Genomic DNA, 15541 nt, shown 5'->3' on the forward strand with positions numbered 1-15541 from the left:
TAATGAAGTTAAACTTACCACGTGTCTACTGTTTTCCAGAACCAGAAAACAGTCATTTTAACCCCGAGCCTAGAGACTTATTTTTCAAAGGTTAAGTAGAGAAGTGGGGAGATAAGGATGAAGTGTGCAGGTATTGTTACCCCACTTGACAGAACAATATATTGATGTAGAGAGGTTTCAGCATCCTTACTTTGCAAGCCAGCATGCCTTCCAGACCTAGCTACTAGCTACTTAGCTGCATCCCTTGGAATTTAAACATCTACAGATCTTCTCTCCATCTGTCTTATCTGTATGAATCTTAATGTCCTTATAATTTCAGGTAGTTCTGGCATCACTTTTTTTTTTTTTTTTTTTTTTTTTGCGGTACGCGGGCCTCTCACTGTTGTGGCCTCTCCCGTTGCGGAGCACAGGCTCCGAACGCGCAGGCTCAGCGGCCATGGCTCACGGGTCCAGTCGCTCCGCGGCATGTGGGATCTTCCCGGACCGGGGCACGAACCCGCGTCCCCTGCATCAGCAGGCGGACTCTCAACCACTGCGCCACCAGGGAAGCCCTGGCATCACATTTTTGATGCTCTGTATCTGGGTTCTCTTCCCAGGAGTTTCTGGAACTAGGCTCAAACATCATGCCTAGAAACCCAAATCATCATTTATGTTATAAATTCCCTTCCTTCTTTTATTCTAATCCATCGTCCTGGTAAATTTTGGGAAACTGAACTACAGGATGACTGAGCCACTGTGAAGGGATGTTGCCGCCCCCATTCTCGCTACACGAAAAAATTCAGAGCCACAAATGAAATCCTAACTGCCTTAAGTCTTCAGATGGAGCATGAAAGATGGGCCAAACGTTTTTCCAGATCCAAAATTGGAGATACGAATCTGGCTCAGTGCTAGGATTTAAAGATTTAACAAATAAAAATACAAGCTGCTAGGTGAAGTTAAATGCAGAGAACTGATGACTAAAATTTTAGTGTAAGTATAGCTCTTGTAATATTTGGGATACGTTTATGCTAAATAAATTAATTTTTTAGTTATCTAAAATTCAAATTTAGCTGGAGATTCTGTAGTTTATCTGGCAATCCCAGTTGGATCCAAAGCTTGAACATTGGTGTGAATTTAGAAGAAATTATAAATGAATGGTAAATTACAGAAAATGGGTAGATCAAGCCCAGATATTTCAAGGTGGAATGTCTGAGCAAACTTCTCCTGTGGCTACCTTGAGTATGAAAATAGCCAACACTGACTAATTCCAGGCATGAGTCTCTAAGATAAGCACGTTACATGCAGGCGCTCAGCAGCCTACCACAACTCCGTGAGATGGGCACTAACAGTGTCCCCATTTTGCCGAATGGAAAACCGAGGTCTGGATATCTTACAACCAATAAGTGGATTTTACTAAAGCGAGAGCGTTTTAGGAATCAATAGGACCAGACCCCTTGGTATTTCTTATAGATCACAGACGTACAGAGACTGAAGGTCACTTGCCCCTGGTCCCACACGGGTCGTCAACAGAACCAGGGTTCTGACCCCGTCTGTGTGCTTTACCACTCCTTTCTAATTTCTTCCAAATCTACACCAGCTTTGATCCAACGCAAGTTCCACTGAGCCAGCTTTAGAGAAATTGAATTTCCTTAATAGGTTTTCCTAGACAATTGGCTTGAGAGCCAGGAAAATTCCAGGAGAGAATTAGGTAGATGTTAGGAGTCCTCCATTCTGTTTCTGGCTCTGCCACAAACAGTCTGTGCAGACCTGGGCAAATCGCTTGCCCTCTCAGAGCCTCAGTGTGGGGTCTGGCAAACAAAGGGGGACCTACACAGCAACCCCCAAAGTCCCTTCTGCAGTAGCACTCTGCAGTTCTAAGATGCCCAGTCTCCTGCAAGCTTCTGCATTGGAACCCAGCCCTCACACACCCAGCATTTTAGGCTGATACAATAGACAGCAGACAAATCCCATTACAGACCACTCTGTGAGTCTCCACTTTGTCACTGACTGTTATGTGACCTTAAATAGGCATTCTCCCTTAATCTCCATGGGCCTGGCCTCTCCTATTAGCAGCTGGAGACAAGGATATTTACCTGTAATAAAGCTCTTTGAGCTCCTCAGATAAAGAGCTTTGCATTAACAAAGCTCAAAGCGGATTTTTTTTTTTTTAAATGGACCAGCACACTGGCTTTGTTTTGTGTTTTTGTGTTTCTTTTCCCCCTTATACTCCAGAGAAGTGCAAAGTCGTGTTTGTCCTCCAAATTCTCGTTAATTCATTGTTCGCTTCTGGGTTTGAATAGGCCTTTTTTTTTCCTAGACTATATGCTCCCAAACTTTCTCGGTTCATGGTGAGTTTAGTATCTTAGTAATTTTTTCATTATGCCCTTAACAATTCTGTTTATGAAATCATTAGCTTCAAAAAATTAGTATTTATGCCCTAACAAGTTCGTACCATTTGAAAAAATAACACATGTAAAATAAAAGAAAAAAGTATTATTTCATACTTAAGTGAGCCCAGTTACTTACTAATGGGATATGTGTGCCTGTTGGACCCTGCATGATTTCTCAAGCTTTGGAATCAGATTGATCACTACCACTTTCATTTCATCTTCCACATTGATTTTTGTGAGATACTTGCTTTTTTTTTTTTTTTTTTTTTTAAACTCAGTCAGTCTCAAAAACCCAGCTTCTCAAAGACATGGAATTGTTGAAATTAAAATAGTGAGACAAGATGGGTTAAGCTCATCCCACTCTTTTCCTCCTGTTAATTATAACTAAAATCCCTGGAAAATGTACATAAAGCAACTATTGAAGACTCTAAAAGGTAGAGGAAAAAAAGAGGACTGTCTAGAAACCTTAGCCTTCTATATATTCACTACTGGGCATTAGAATAGCTTACAACCCAGAAATACCAGTGCATACAGACAAACATCACCCCCAAGAATAAAAATCCTGCTCTTCTGAGTTGACAGACTGGGGAGGAGACAGCCCTGCAGGACAGATCTCTTTTGACTATACCTGCTCTAGTCTAGGTAAACACTACGAAAGAAGCCCCATCCTTGCTTTTCCCACCAGGTGTTGCAGAGATGAAGGGGTAAAGCTCTGTTGACCATCCCCATCCTGCACTAATGTGGAAGCACTCCTTCCCTTACCCATCAAATGTTGTGGTGACTGTGAGGTAAAGCCCTGTTGGCTATCCCCAAATAACATCAAAGTTGTGGTACACCATCCTCTTCTAATTAAAGAGTAAAGAGGAGTAAGGATTACAAAGAGAAGGGAGCTGAAGAAAGGGATTCTTTAAATCTGTATGTAGAATGCTGGGTATATCCTCAAGTAATCCATGCATGAAACTAACCAGAATCAACACACACACACACACACACACACACAAAACCTTTAAGAACTAAACTATCGTGGAGGACACCACTCAGATTTCAGAATGGCATCTAGGTAGCACATAGGTGTGGCATACCAGCATAGTGTTGCAAAGGCTTTGACAACTAGATTTATATTCAAATCAGAGCCCTGCAAAAGTGGACTAGAATGTACATTCTGAACCTCAACTTTTTGACTGCTTGGTAAAATATAAGTAGGAACCAGAGTCGCATACTGCTCAAAATGTCTAGGATACAGTACAAAATCACATATACCAAGAACCAGAAAAATCCCTTTCAAATCAGAAAAGACAATCAATAGATGACAGTACAAAGGTGAGACAGATGCTGAAATTATCTGATAAGAATTTCAAAGCAGTGAACATTAAAACATGCTACAACAAGCAATTACAAATAATCTTGAAACAAAAGGAAGAGTAGAAAGTCTCAGCAAAGAAAGAGAAAATATAAAGAAGAACCAAGTGGAAGTTTTGGAACTGAAAAACCCACTGGCCAAAACCAAAAACTCATGGGATGGGTTCAGTATCAGAATGAAGATGACAGAGGAAAGAATCAGTGAACTGGAAGATAAATCAATAGAAACTAGAAAGAAAAATAGACTGGAAAAAAAAATTTAAAAAGGAATAGAGCTTCAGGGACCTGTGAGATAACAATAACAACAACAATAATAACAACAATACCAAATATAATATTTGTTTTATCAAACTTCCAGAGAAGAGGAGAGTGTGGGGCTGAAAAATATTTGACAAAAAAATTCCCCAATTTTGCAAAAGACATAAACCTACAAATTCAAGAAGCTAAGTGAATACCATACAGAATAAACCTAAAGAAATACATACTCAGATGAATCATAATCAATTTTCTGAAACCTAAAGACTTTTTTTTTTTTTTTTTTGTGGTACGCGGGCCTCTCACCGTTGTGGCCTCTCCCGCTGCGGAGCACAGGCTCCGGACGTGCAGGCTCAGCGGCCATGGCTCACGGGCCCAGCCGCTCCACGGCATGTGGGATCCTCCCGGACCGGGGCACAAACCCACGTCCCCTGAATCAGCAGGCGGACTCTCAACCACTGTGCCACCAGGGAAGCCCCCTAAAGACATTTTTTAAAACATTAAAAGCAATCAGGGAGAAGTGATGCATTACACATAGGGGGAAAACATTTCAAATGACAGTGGATTTCTCATCAGAAATCATGGAGGCCAGAAAAAAGTGTCATATTTGTAAAGTGCTGAAAGAAAAGTCTATTGTAAATTCTATATCCAGAGAAAATATCCTTCAAGAATGAAGGTGAAATAAAACTTTCTCAGATGAAGGAAGACTAAGAAAATTTATCACCAGCACACCTGCTTTAAAAAAAATTGCTAAAGGAAGTTCTTCACACAGAAAAGAAATGATAACAGAAAGAAAATTGTAACATCAGCAGTGAAGAAACAGCAGTAGAAATGGCAAATATCTGGATACATATAATAGATTATTTTCCTCTGAGTTTTCAAAACTGTGTTCAATGATTGAAAGCAAAAATTACAGCATGGTCTACTGTCGTTCTCAATGTACATAGAGGTAATACTTACAAAAACTATATTATAAAGGGAGAGAGTTAAAGGGACATAATTGGTAAGATTTCTATGTTCTGAGTTTACTGGAAGCCATAAGACTGTTTTATATATATATATATAATATATGAATATTGAAAATATATAACAAAATATTATATTCATCTAATATATGAATATGATGTAGTAATATCATACTACATCATATTAATATAGTAGACAAATATATTATCAATATTATTAATATAATATATTCAAGACTATACCATATTATATTATATTAATATTGAATATTATATGTATACATATAAATTCCTAGAGCAAACACTAAAAATTAACACAAAGAGCTATACAAAAAATACTACAGATAAATTAAAATAGAATACAAAAACATGTTCAAGTCCTGCAGGAAGATAAGAAAGGGAAACACAGGAGTCAAAAATGGGTCAAACAAATGCAAATAATAAAATGGCAGGCTTAAATCTTAGTATGTAAATTATTACATTAAATGTAAATGACTAAACACATCAATTAAAAGATAAAGACTCACTTTAAATATAAAGGGACAGATTGGTTGAAAGTAAAAGAATGGAGCAAGGTGTATCATGACAACGCTGATCAAAAAAAAGGAGTGACTATATTAATATCATAGGAGGTAGACCTCAGAGCAAAATGAATGTAGTGCAGTGTAATATTAGAACCGTGTACTTCTTTGATAGATGTAGTTCATGTGGTGTCCAGTAAATATTAAGTATCTCTATTTCCATTAAAAATTTAAAATATCTTGTGCAAACTTGTGCATTCTATGCATCTTCCCAGAAAGCCTTGAAACACAGTTAGGGAATCACAATTCTAGACCCAAACAAGCTTCACAATTTTCAGTTATAAGTTGATTCAGCTGGCCTCCATTCCTGGGGAAGCATAAGGAGAAGTTGAGAAGGTGGGGTGTTATAGTAAGTGGTCAACTATGGCCCGCTAGGAGGACAATGCTGGGACATTTTCCAGGGTATCTATGACTGCATCTCCTTTCCCCTCTCCTCTGATGATTACTCTGCTCCAGCCCCAAAGTCCTCCAAGTTGTTTTCAGATATGCCAGGCATGCTCCCATCTAGTGGCCTTTGCATTTGCTGTTCTCTCTGCCTAGAATTCTCTTCCCGTAAGTATCTACATGGCTAATTCTTCAACCTCCTTAAGGTTTTGACTTAAAGCTCATCTACTAGTGAGACTTTGCTTGATCATCCTGTTTAAAATTGCCACGCACCCCTCTCTCAAACACTTCATATGAACTTTCCATTCTTTATTTTTCTCCATAGCACTTATCACCATGCAACAATCAATATATCTGTTTGCTTATTTGGTTAGTATCTCTCTCCCTCAACTAATGTAATATCCACAAAGGCAGGGAGTTTTTAAATTTATTTTGTTCACTGCTATGACCCCAGCAGCTAGAATAGTGTCTGCTACATAATAGGGATTTAACACATATTTGTGGAATAAATGTTAAAAGTGTTGACTGAGCTTCGAAGAAGGTCTCTCTGACTCATGTTATAATTTTGCACTTGGATTGACGATTTAAGGGAAAGGAAAGTATCGGAGATTTATGCGTGAGGGAACATGAAGTGAAAATAATTGTTTTTGATGATTAATAGTAACAATAGTGACCACGCTTTATGGAGTACAGACTAAGTGTTCAGCGTTTTCCATACATGATAATCAGTTTACCTCCCTTATCACTTTTCCTGCAATATACTCACCACCGAGAATTGCGCCTGACATAGACTGGGCACTCAAGGAATATTAGTTGAATGGATAAATGAACGAATGATCACAGGTTTTGTTTTATTGCTCTTAAATAAGGAAGGTGCTTTATATGCTATATTATTAACCATGTTCCTATAATACCTTCATATCTAAAAAGGTGTTTTACCATCACCTACATCTGTATATGGATAGGACTCCATCCTGGAATGTATTCATCGTTATCAACACATTTTATGGACAAAGGAACTGAAACAAAAGAAGACATATAACGACTTAAGATTATGCAGCTTCTAAGTGATAGAGTCTGGAATTTATTCTAGCAAAACATTTCTTTTTAACAGAAAATACAACATATTTTAAATGTTTACACTTAACACATGAAAATATTTACACAAAAAAGCAACACAAAACAATCATGCTATATACAAAATAACAGATCCTTATGTATAGCAAATGTTTAGAAAAGGCACCCTTGTTTAAGGTTATATGAAATTATATGAAGTGTGTCTATGTGAGCCTATGTTGAACCTCATTTGAAGATAATGCAAAAGCCCAAATTTGAGATCTCTGTTTTTCTAATCGAAGTATAATTACATCCAATAAAATGCACAGATCTTAAATTTATAGTTTGATGAGTTCTGACAAATGTATACACCCATGTAACTAACATCCCAATCAAAATGTAACCATTGCCGTTACCCAGCAGAGTTTCTTCATGTATTTTTTTCTGTCTATCCACTCATCCCTGTTTCCAAAAGGCAACTACTATTCTGATTTCTATCCCTATAGACTAGTTTGCCTGATCTTGAACTTTCTACAAATAGATTCATATGGAAAGAAGTCTTTTGTGCTGACCTCTTGGTTCATTATATAATAGTGTGTAAAGAGTACATATTTGGATGGTTATACTGTTTTCATGTTTATGAATTTCTGGATATTTACCACATTATTATTCAGGACAAGTCAACATGCTTAATTTAAAATAATGTTAAGTAAATTAGAGTATAGATGGTGTACACACAATGGATTGCTGTTTGGGAAATGTTGAATTCTGGCATGGTGGTTTAGAGCACAGAGCCTGTGGTCACCATTCCTGGGTCCCTGGGTCTCTCCCACTCACTAAATTAGTGATTGGGTGGTAAACTAAAGCCTCAGTTTTCTCATTTGTAAAATGGATATGATTTTACTAATGCTCAATGGATTGCTGAGAGAATAAAATACATTTAAAAGTTTTAACTCAATACTTGGGACAGACCAATGGCTCAATACATGGCAGCTCTTATTACATTCAGGATGGTTAAGAGGTTAGCGTTAGGGCTCAAACCACTAGTACAACAACTACAGGCTACTACTTTCTTGGCTACCTCTTCCTGCTCTCCTTTGGGATGAGCTCCTAACACCCTCAGCTGGAAAGTCAGAGGAGCGTTAGAGTGAGATGGTCGCTCCAATTATTTCTCAGAGTTATAGAAATTCCCATTTCTTCAATTATAGGCATGAGTTTCACACTCAAGCTGTGAGTTAGGAAGATATTTGGGCATAATGTACTTTTCTAGTGTTTTACTGCGTAGGTCAAATTTCTCACTCTGGCTGGAAGCTGGAAATGCGGTCTCTACTCTACACCAGAAATTTCTCTCTCAGCTTTTCACTTGTGCATAGCCTCACTTCTACTGCCTCAAACTTGCGCCTTGCCATCTGGAATAATGTAGAAGTCTCTCTGTCTCAATGTTAATTTGCCCTCTGGTCTTCCCCACTACAACGGTTTGGACTTGGTCCACGCGCAGAACTCATTGGTTCCTTCCTCTACTGAGACTTGTTTTAGGGCCCCAGAAAAAGCCATGCCCCCGTGTGGTACCCAAAACTTGTCAGGGGCTGTCTCTCTGGGCTCATCTCCCATCACTCTGCCCCTAGAACTTCAAATTCCATTCCACTCTCCATCAACACTGAGCTACTGGGAGCTCCTTTTACATGCTACATCTTACCTTTATCTCCTTACAGATGCTGTTTCCTCTTCATTGGAGTCTTTGCTCCTTGTCTGTTTGGCAAACTCCACTTCATCTATCACAACCCTTCTTAGCTGTAACTTCTGTAAAGCTTCCCTCACTGTCTCTCTCTTCCATCCCTTACTTCTTCCCTAATATATTTATTGGTTCAGTTCTTGCAGCATTTGATGTGTCTGCATGTCTGCTTCTCCACTGATATTAATAGAAGCTAACATTGAGCAGTTACCGTGGATCAGGAACTACTCTAAGCACTTTTTAGTTTTGCCTCATGTATTCCTCACAGTATCCCTTTGGGTTGAATTGCTATTATTAACACCTCCATTTCACAGATTAGAAAACTGAGTGAAGCCACTTCTCCAGGGCTCCATGACTTGACAGTGAGTTCCATGACTGGATAAATGTAATAAATATTGGACGCCCACCCTTGTGGATGGGATCAAGATGGTTGGAAGGTTGGAAAACCTTTAGGCTTCTGTTTTCTTTCCCTTCTGCTGCTTTTTTGGCATGATTGGAGGAAAGAGAGCTGCCGTGCCTGGACAACCCATGTATGGCTCCTTAATTCAAATTTCAAATTCGGTCTTCGTGGACTCTGCGGCCAAAGGCTGAAATCAGAATTCTTGGTCTCAGCTCTTCTACCTACAAGCTGGTAGGACTGCCAGATTTAGCAAATAAAAAAATAGGATGCTCACTTAAATTTGAACTTTAGATAAACAACAACTTTTTAGTATAAATATGTCCCCAATATTGCATGGGACATACTTACCCTAAACATTATTCATTGTTTGTCTGAACACAAGTTTAACTGGATGTCTTGTAATTTATCTGGCACCCTACACTTGAGAGAATGCTACCTTCCTGGCTGGGAGCATTCAGTAGCTGCTAAAGAGAGGGAGCATACTTTCATTCTGCACCTGTTTTTTGCCAAGTATTTGGCATTGAACTCGACATTCATTAATTTGATCCTCCTAATAACCTTGGGTGGGTGGGTGGCTATTAACTGCTCTATTTTATAGATTTTTTTCTAAGTAAAAGTTATCATTTATTGGCTTCTTATTTATCAATGAGACAGATTAAAGACAGCTGCAAATTCTTTGGCATTCCTTCCATTGAGAGGTGGGAGTGTATGTCTCCTCTCCTTGAATCAAGAGAGAGTAGTGGTATGATATTGCTTTGACCAACAGATTATGGTGCAAGTGATGCTTCTGCTTCTTGTCTCTTGGAACATTCATTTGGGGGCAAACCAACTACCCTATAACGCGTCCAGTGACTCTACACCACCATGTTGTAAGGAAGCCCAAGCCAAATGAAGAGGCTCTGGAGGATGAGACGCCATATAAAGAAGGATACGTGCATGGGAGTAAAAAAAAGACATCTTGGAAGTGGATCCCCAGCTAACTCCACGTGGATCCTAGTTGAACTGCCCAGCTGAACCTTTCCCAAATTCTTGACTTACAAAATCGTGTGCAAAATGAGATGGCTGTTTTAAACTAAATTCTGGAGTTCCTCATCATGCAGCATAAGGAATTGGATCCAATCCAAGACCATGGACTGAGTTCTGGCTACACCATTTATTAGCCCTGTGACCTGGGTCTCCATTTCCTCACCTGTAAGATGGGGATACTTTCCAGTTTGTACAAGATGCAGTTGAGGCTCTGAAAGGCTTAGTAACGCACTGGAAGCCACACAGCTAGTGAGAAGATCTGGAAGAGCCCTCATGTACCCAACTCCAAAGCATGGCTAATAATACATCTCCATTTTTTCCCATTCACACTAGCTTTGAAATCTACGCCTCAATTTCTCCATCTGTAAAACAGGGATGCTAATATCACCTTCTTTATAAAGTGTATTAAAAAACGTGTAAAGTGCTTAGTTTAGTGCCTGGCACACAGTAAACAGCTAGTAAACATTCATGGCGATTATTATTTTATTATCTTCCCCGCCGAGGCTGGCAGCGAACATCCATTCTGTGCCTGCTTGCTTTTTTCCAGGTCTCTAACTTGTGGGAAACCTTGTCAGGAGGGCATGTTTAACTGAACAGAGCACTACCTTTTAGTATTTAATGAATTCCTGAGACTCTTGGAGAGCAGTGTGAGACATATCCTGTAAAAATCTCTTAGTGTTAATAAAATACCACCCAACGGGTTGGCCATTACCAGCAATGAAAGTTTTCAAGCAGGTCAAATAACTCCTTGCAATGATTTGTGTGTCTCCCTTTTCTGTCCACCTTGCTTCATTTTTAGGGAAACGTATGTTATTTCTCTGTTTAAGGCGTTGGATCTTGGGCTGTCTTCCCTCCCAATTCCAACCAGTGATTTCAAACACTAACGAGGTGTCTGTGTTCCCTGCTCCTCCACCACAGATGTGTGAACTCCAAGCGCCAAATAATAGCTGAGAAATTCAAAGATGGCTGCCGAAAAAGAGACCTTTTCAAAAGGAGCTCTCTTACCTTTTCTGGGATTCAAGGGAGGCAGTAGGGGAGGGAGCAAAGTGCTCTTTCCTGATGGGAGGAGAGAAGGGAATTCATGTTTCCCTGGTGGTTAATACATGCCAGGACCTGTGGTAGGTGTCTTTCCACGCATCCCTTATAAAATCTTCATGATAAGACAGAATGGCTTTATGAGCTCTTTTGCCAAATGGAAAAATAGAGGTTCAGAGAGGTGAAGCTCCTTGCCTAAGGTCACACAGCTAGGCAAGGGTAATGTCAAGATTGGAACCTGGGTTTTTAAGACCCTGAAGCCTCCAGTGGTCATTAACTAGAGGTGCTCTTCAGAATCACCTGGGGAGCATTTTTGATATTTGTGTGTCCGAGATTTCTCTACCTCCTCCCCTTCTTCTTCTCTATCTCCCTGATTTCTTTCCCTCCCCTTTCTTCTTTCCTTTCACATGTCATTTATTCATCACATTGCATTAACTGAAGTCCTACTATGTGCCCATGTTAGTATACTGGCAAGGTCCTTTGGTCGAAAACTACATAAATCAATTTCGGCTAGCTTAGGAAAAATAAAAGAAAGACGTTTATTAGGATGACACGGAGATATCTCAGGATGTCAACGTATAGCTGGACAACGAAGATTCAAGAAAGGAAGGGAAAAGGGCAGCTCTGGGGTCTTCAGTGGGGGAGGTTTCATGGGCCTTCACCCCACCGTGCTGCCGTTGACATGCCTTGTGTCTCACCTTACCGGTTACTAGTTTCCAAGAAAGACTCTGATTGGTGACTGTCCCTGGACCAATCAGCTATGATCAGATGAGCAGGGCCATGTGATGCATCACTTAGGGTATATCTGGAAGTAAGGCAAGATGTTTCCTCCAAGGAGAGAATTACCGGGAGCCTGGCATTCACGTCAAAAGGTGCCCAGAGTCATACACTGGGCTGCGGGAATTGAAATGAAAGTCTGCCTTCAGGCTGATGCGTATCTGGCATAAAGGCAGCCACGAGGTTGGGTCTTAAGCAGCCCTGGTCACTCTTCATTCAGTCAAGCATAAGCATATGCAGTCCCCAGAATTCAAGCTCCTTGAAGTCCATGAACATGACTCTGGCTCAAGACCCTTACTGCTGGGCCTGGCTCAGAGCCTGCAGCATAGTTGGTACTTGTACTAGTCGAAGCGTTCTAGGTTCCTCTGCACTAATACACTTATCCCTTAACCTCTGTATCTTAAATTAACAAATACTCGTTTCTCACACACATTTCCTGTCCAGTGCAGTCACTCAGGGATCCAAGCTGAAGGAGGTTCTCCACGTGGAGTTCATTGGTTTCTGCAGCAGGGCAGGATAAACTATGGAGTATTATCTAGGGAACTTTCCTTGCAGTGACATATATCACTTCTCTTCATATTTCTTCGGTCACAACTAATCCTATGACTCTTCCTGACTGCAAAGAGGCTGGGAAGTATAGACTCCTAAAGGAACACCAGCCACCAATGATAATAGTAATATCTGCCACAGTAGTCAACGAATATATGCTCAATAAAAGACTAAAAATACCTGATATTTTTGAGCCTTTACTATGCCCCACACATTGTGAAATGCATGACTTATCGACTCTCTCCTTTCATTCTCACAGCACCCTATGAGTTGGCATGATTATGGTTCCTACGTTATAGATGGGCAATTGGAGGCACAGAGAAACTAAGTCAATTGCCCAGGTTTACACAGATAGAAGTAGAGGGACGAGGATTCAAACCCAGGCTCTCAGACCCTGGAGCCTGCCGTCTCAATAGCAAGTTACCCATTCTAACTACTCGGTAGGCACGTTGGCTACTTACTGTAGCGCAAGGCAGAATGTTGCAAGCATGAAAGAGGCCAGGGAAGCAAGGGCTAAGAAGAATGGAGTTGTTGTTTTTTTTCCCAAGGAGGATGGTCATGGAATAAATTGGGGGGATAGTCAAGGTCTTTGAGTTGGATCTTGAGTTCTTACAGGAAGGACTCATCAAGCAGATAAATGAGGGAAGTACATCTAGTCTGAGAATGTCCACTCCACCAGATCAAGGCTTTGCCATGTTCACTGCTGCATCCCCCGTGCCTAGACAGTGTCTGTCTGATACAGAGAGAGAACTCTGGCAATACAGAGCCTGAACTTAGTACATGCTCATCAAACACTTGCCCTCAGTGAGCCATGAATGAAATGAAATGAGCCATGATACAGTGTAAGCTCTTCCCTGATCCAGGCTGCAACTGTCCTCAAGAGAAGGGGGAGCTCGAGCCACGACTAAGAAGGGGGCAAGAACGTGTCTTTCTGGAAGAGGTGCAGTTTGCAAGAATGGTGATCCCAGATTCCTGGGCTGGTGTCTTTCTGAGAAAACTGTGAGCTGGAAGAAAGCAAGTCAGACAGTCCCCAGTGGCATCCTGCTCTGAAGGTACGGGGTTTGGGAAGCACCCAGGTGTTTCTGATCATGAGTGAGCTGCGTGTCTGTCCCGTCAGTGTTCTCCTGTTTGGGAGAAAAGAACAGATGAATGGAATGCGGAGGATGGACGTGAGCAAATGTCACACTTGCAAAGCAATTGCTGGAGGGTCACTGAGATGGGAGCCTGGAACTTTATCTCAGTTAAATCCCACTGAGTTTTCCCAGATTAGAAAGGAGACTTTCTTTTCTTTAGAGGCTTGTTTTACTGAAGTTTGCCTTCTCTGCTCGTGACATTCTACAATAATGGTAATAAAAAAGGGAGTAGTGGTGGCTATCTCCTGTCCTCTCTTTTAATAAGGGAATTTTACAACATCCTTTAAAAATATGATCTGGTAATTGGGTCACTGGTCTTTGAGATTCTTCCCAGGAAACTCTGTTGTTTTCATGTTGGTGTCTTTGCGCACAATCCTCGTTTGGCAGGTCTCTTACAGATGATGTAACAGATAACAAATGTGTTTAAGGCCCACGCACATCATCTTTCGAGCCTGATTTCTCAGACTCACAAACGTTTTGGACCTGTGGTCCTTAAGGATCTGCTTCCAGTTGGGTCACACCCAATAGCGCACGAACTGGACACTAAACTTTTGTTTAAACTCTTCTTCTTTTTTTGGTCCAAAAATTCCCTCTTTCTATCCCTACACATGTTGCCTGGCAAAATCATGACTTCCCTTGCCTGTGTGACTCAGCTGCCGTCTCCTCTGAGCAGGTGCTTAACTAAAGGCGAGGTGACGGAACCGAGAACCTCGAACCCAAGCTCTTTCCATCACTCCACGTGGCAGAGGAGTAAGAGAGAGTGAGGCAGGAACTTGACTGTGGTTTTCTCAGCTAACAGTACGGAGGCCTAAGTGCCAGGCACTGTTCTAAGTGCTTTGTGTGGTTGAGTCTAGTTGGCGTGGGTGACCGGACAGCCGGGTGACTCAGGATACTTATGCGCAATGTACCAGAGCAATTATCTATAGTGTCACCTTTCCCTCCCAGAATTTTCCTGGTTTACAAGAGAAGTTGCAGATTCCCCTGATTTACTGCTCACGATAGCTTCGTGAGGCAGATGCTATCATTAGTCCCATGTTACAAGAGTGAAAACTAGGACTCAGAGGAGTGAAGTGACTAGCCCGAAGTCACACAGCTAGGAAGAGGTAAACCTCGAATTTGAATCCTGATAGATTGAATCCCTATCATGGAAGGGAGGATACTCTTTATCTCCAAGGATTAAAGAAGAGACAGTGGTGTGTCATTATAAGCTGGGAAACATTTGGACACCCCGAATGGCTTTATAGAAGTCAGGGTGGGATTTGATCCTTTCATCCATTCATTTAACATGTATTTATTGAGTGTGAGTGTGTGCCAGTATGCAGGTGCAGGGTGCAGGGTCGTGAGTCCGCACAGACACACACACACACACACACACACACACACACACACACACACACACCCTCTCTACCCTTAGAGAGTATGAAGTCTGGAGGGGAAAACAGATGAGAGACCATGCTGATTACCACCAACAGAGCTTTCTCCTATACTTCCATTTTACTCAAAAACAGAGGCCCAAACTGGCCTCTTTCTGGGCAAATCCAAGATATTTGGGAGCTTACAGAATAATTTTTCTAATAAAAAATTTTTGACAACAGTAAACGTCACAGAATTTCACACTTAAACAATCACCCACGTTTTTTATTTCTCTTGAAAAAAGTTAGGTGGGTGTGCTAATATCCGGCCCACCTTCTCCCATGGCAGGGATTGGTTGAAGGAAGTAGCAATTCCCCTCTTTAAACGAGAATTACACTCTAGAGGTTAGCAGAAGCCCCATCTGGGCCACAGGAATCATTCTGTCACCTTCCTGGTACCTAAAGGAATTTGCGTTTACAATTCCTGTTTACATGTAGCTTCTTCCTTAAGTTTTCTTATGGACTCTTTCTTTTTTTTTTCTAGGTTTTAAATATATTTATTTACTGA

This window comes from Orcinus orca, chromosome 15 (assembly GCF_937001465.1).
Source record: "Orcinus orca chromosome 15, mOrcOrc1.1, whole genome shotgun sequence".
In the NCBI taxonomy this organism is placed as follows: Eukaryota; Metazoa; Chordata; class Mammalia; order Artiodactyla; family Delphinidae; genus Orcinus; species Orcinus orca.